Below are 4,048 nucleotides of genomic sequence, written 5' to 3' on the forward strand. Positions count from 1 at the left end.
CCTGCCTCAGCCTCCCGAGTAGCTGGTATTACAGGCACGCGCCTGGCTAATTTTTGTATTTTTAGTAGAGATGGGTTTTCACCACCTTGGCTAGGTTGTTCTCGAACTCGGTCGCGCGGGGCGCGGAGCGACGCGCCATTGGCGGTGGTAGAGCGAGGGGCGGGCGCGGCGGCGGATGTGAGGGAGAGGGCGGTGCGTCCGCAAGGGTGACCCCCAAGGTCGCCGCGGGCGTCACGTGGGCGGGCAGCTCTCCGGCGGCGTCCTTCCCGACCGGGACGCACTCTCCTTCCCGCCTGTGAGGACCGCGTCGCTTTGTCCGAAAGATAGTGTGGCCTGCTCGAGTCGCGTCGGAGCATCTAGCCTTGGGGTGGCCCTGGGTGGGACTGCCTGTTTAGATTACGGCGCAGACCTTGGCCCCGCCCCCACACCTGCTGCCCAAAGTTGGGACGAACAGATTGACTGAGATGAACCTTGTTTTCCGTAGAAGCATCTTTCAAGCACCATTTTCCCTCGAAAATGTATCAGACCATGGATATGAGTTTTAACCTACTGAGATTTAATAGAAAACTTGCCGTGCCCTCGCCCTGACCCGAGTGCGTCCCACCTGCCATCCCCATCCCTTTGCCCAGAATATAGGACTTCGTGTTAGGGTTTCCTTGTGCCTTGTCTTGCAGTCCGTACCCTGAGGCTGATTTCCAGGTACACTGCTGTGAACAGCTGGGTTTAGGATGGGTGGCATAGGATAAAGCCTTTTTGTATAAGGCAGCATTAGTTGCAACAAACTGTACTTTGCCGTGTAGACCTAGGAGAGTATATACCACTATTGTAGTTTTGTAAATTAGCTGAGGACTGGATCTTGGAAAGTTGAATAAAGGTCACTGTATGCTCATTTTTTGTTGTTGTTGTCTTGTTTTGTTTGAGATGGAGTCTCACCCTGTCGCCCAGGCTGGAGTGCTGTGGCACGATCTTGGCTCACTGCAACCTCTGCCTTCCTGGATTCAAGTGATTCTCCTGCCTCAGCCTCCCGAGTAGCTGGTATTACAGGCACGCGCCTGGCTAATTTTTGTATTTTTAGTAGAGATGGGTTTTCACCACCTTGGCTAGGTTGTTCTCGAACTCCTGACCTCTGGTGAGCCACCCGTCTTGGCCTCCCAAGGTGCTGGGATTACAGGCGTGAGCCACTGCACCCGGCCCCTCATTATTTTTTTTTAAGCACACTTTTCACATTTCAGTTACTTTTTCTGTTTAAATAATATCTTTATTGGGATAAAATTCACATACCATGCAGTTCACCCATTTGACGTGCACAATTTCAGCCAGTCGTGGTGGGTCACGTTTGTAATCCCAGCACTTTGGGAGACTGTGGAAGGAATATCGATTGAGCTCAAGAGTTCAAGGAGACCACCCTTAGCAACCTAAGTGATACCCTGCATTTACAAAAAATAAAATTATCAGGGTATGGTGGCATATACCGCATATACCTGTAGTCCCAACTACTCAGGAGGCTGAGGTTGGAGGATGGCATGAGCCAGGGGAGGTCCAAGCTGCAGTGAGCCATTATTGCACCACTACACTCCAGCCTGGGTGACACAGTGAGATCCTGTCTCAACAAAAAAAAACAAACTGGGCGCAGTGGCTCACACCTATAATCCTAGCACTTTGGGAGGCCAATACAGGTGGATCCCCTGAGGTCAGAAGTTTGAGACCAGCCTGGCCAACGTGGTGAAACCCCGTTTCTACTAAAAATACAAAAGTTAGCAGGGCGTGGTGGTGTGGGCCGGTAGTCTCAGCAGGAGGCTGAGGCAGGAGAATCACTTGAACACAGGAGGCAGAGGTTGCAGTGAACCGAGATCACGCCACTGCACTACAGCCTGGGTGACAAAGGGAGACTCCAGGTCAAAAAAAAAAAAAGGAAAAAGAAAACTACAGTATCATCTACTTTTTAGATTTTTAGGTAATTTTTATTTTGAGGTCATTGTACAAATTATTGATAAATTTATTTTAAGAACAGTAAAATTTTAAGAAATTGTACATAAAAATTTATTCTGTACAGTCAAATAGTACAGAGAGATCCTGTGTTCCTTTCCCACTTCTCTAACATTGTGCAAAACTGTAGTAAATATCACAACCAGATGTTGACATTAGTAAAATTCAAGATACAGAATATTCCCATCATCACAAGGATCCCTTCCATTGCTTTTTTATAGCCACAGCCACATCCCTCCCATTCCCAGTCTTTCAACTCCTGACAACCATTGATCTGTTCTCCATTTCCCTAATTTTGGCATATTAAGAATGCCAAATAAAGGGATTCATAGAGCCTTTTGGGATTGGTTTTTTCCACTCAGATTAATTCCCTGGAGAATCATCCAGGTTGTTGCGTGTACCAGTAGTTCATTCCTTGGCCAGGCACAGTGTCTCACGCCTGTAATCCCAGCAACTTTGGGAGGCTGAGGCAGGCAGATCGCTTGAGCCCAGAAGTTCAAGACCAGTCTGAGGAACATAGTGAGACCTCATCTCTACCAAAAAAAAAAAAAAAAAATTAGCCAGATGCAGTGGTGCGTTCCTGTAATCCCAGCTACTCAGGAAGCTGAGGTGGGAGGATCGCTTGAGCCTGGGCTGTAGTGGCTGCAGTGAGCCAAGATCGCGTCACTGCACTCCAGCGTGAGTGACAGAGTGAGAACCTGTCTCAAAAAAAAAAAAAAAAAAAAAGTACTTCATTCCTTTTTATTGAAGCTGGGCTATGGATGTACCACCGTTGGTTTATTTATCCATTAAAAGACATCTTTACTGTTTCCATTCTGTGGCCATTACAAATAAAGCTGCTACAAACCTTCATGTACAGGTTTTTATGTGAACATGAATTGACATTTCTCCAAGATAAATGCCCAGGAATACAATCACTAAGTCATAAGTCGTAGTGAATGCTTAGTTATTAACAAACAGCCAAACTGTTTTCCAGAGAGATTGTACTATTTTGCATTCACACTGGCACTGTATGATCTTGTTTCTCCACATACTTGCCAGCGTTTGGTGATGTTACTTTTTTTATTATAGCCATTCCATAGATGTGTAGTAATGTCTCTTTGTGGTTGTAATGTGCATTTTTCTGATGGCTAATGATGTTGAACATCTTTTCATGTGCTTATTTGCCATCTGTCTATTCTCTCTTTTCTTGGAAAAGATAGGATCTTGCTATGTTGCCCAGGCTGGTCTTGAACTCCTGGGATAAACTGATCCTCCTGTCTTGGCGTCCCAAAGTGCTAGGATTTCAGGCATGAGCCACCATACCTGGCCCCTGTATACTCTTGGGTGAAATGTCTGTTCATATATTTTGTCCATTTTGTAATTAGATTGTTCAGTTTTTGTTAACTGTTGAGTTTTGAGAATTTCTGATGTATCCTAGATACCAGCGCTTTGTTGGATATGTAGTTTGCAGATATTTTCATCTTTGTTTGTTTGAGACGGAGTCTCGCTCTGTTGCCCAGGCTGGAGTGCAGTGGTGCGATCTTGGCTCACTGCAACCTCCGCCTCCTGGGTTCAAGCGATTCTTCTTTTTCAGCCTCCCAAGTAGCTGGGACTACAGCCACGTGCCACCACCCCCGGCTAATTTTTTTTGTATTTTTAGTAGAGATTGGCTTTTACTGTGTTAGCCAGGATGGTCTGGGTCTCCTGACCTCGTGATTGACAACCCCTCAGCCTCCCAAAGTGCTGGGATTACAGGCGTGAGCCACCACGCCCAGCCACCTTTCTTTATTATATTTATTTATTATTTTTGAGACAAGGTCTCACTCTGTCACCAGGCTAGAGTAGAGTGGCATAATCACAGCTCACTGCAGCTTCTACCTTCCAGGCTCAAGCAATCCCCCATCTCAGCCTCCTGAGTAGCTGGGACTGCAGGCACGTGCCACCATGCCTGGCTGTTTGTTTTGTTTTGTTTTGTTTTGTTTTTTTGAGATGGAGTCTCACTCTGTCGCCCAGGCTGGAGTGCAGTGGCGCGATCTCAGCTCACTGCAACCTCCGCCTCCCGGGTTCAAGTGATTCTCCT

The 4,048-nt window shown here is 46.7% G+C and overlaps 1 protein-coding gene across 1 annotated transcript in view; it reads left to right on the plus strand.

The window, feature by feature from the left end:
* The window catches only part of OGDH (oxoglutarate (alpha-ketoglutarate) dehydrogenase (lipoamide)), a 94,136-nt gene that overhangs the window by 409 nt on the left and 89,679 nt on the right, over window positions 1-4,048 (plus strand). The gene's annotated exons all lie outside the window — the stretch shown is intronic.

This window comes from Mandrillus leucophaeus, unplaced genomic scaffold (assembly GCF_000951045.1).
Source record: "Mandrillus leucophaeus isolate KB7577 unplaced genomic scaffold, Mleu.le_1.0 Scaffold248, whole genome shotgun sequence".
In the NCBI taxonomy this organism is placed as follows: domain Eukaryota; kingdom Metazoa; phylum Chordata; class Mammalia; order Primates; family Cercopithecidae; genus Mandrillus; species Mandrillus leucophaeus.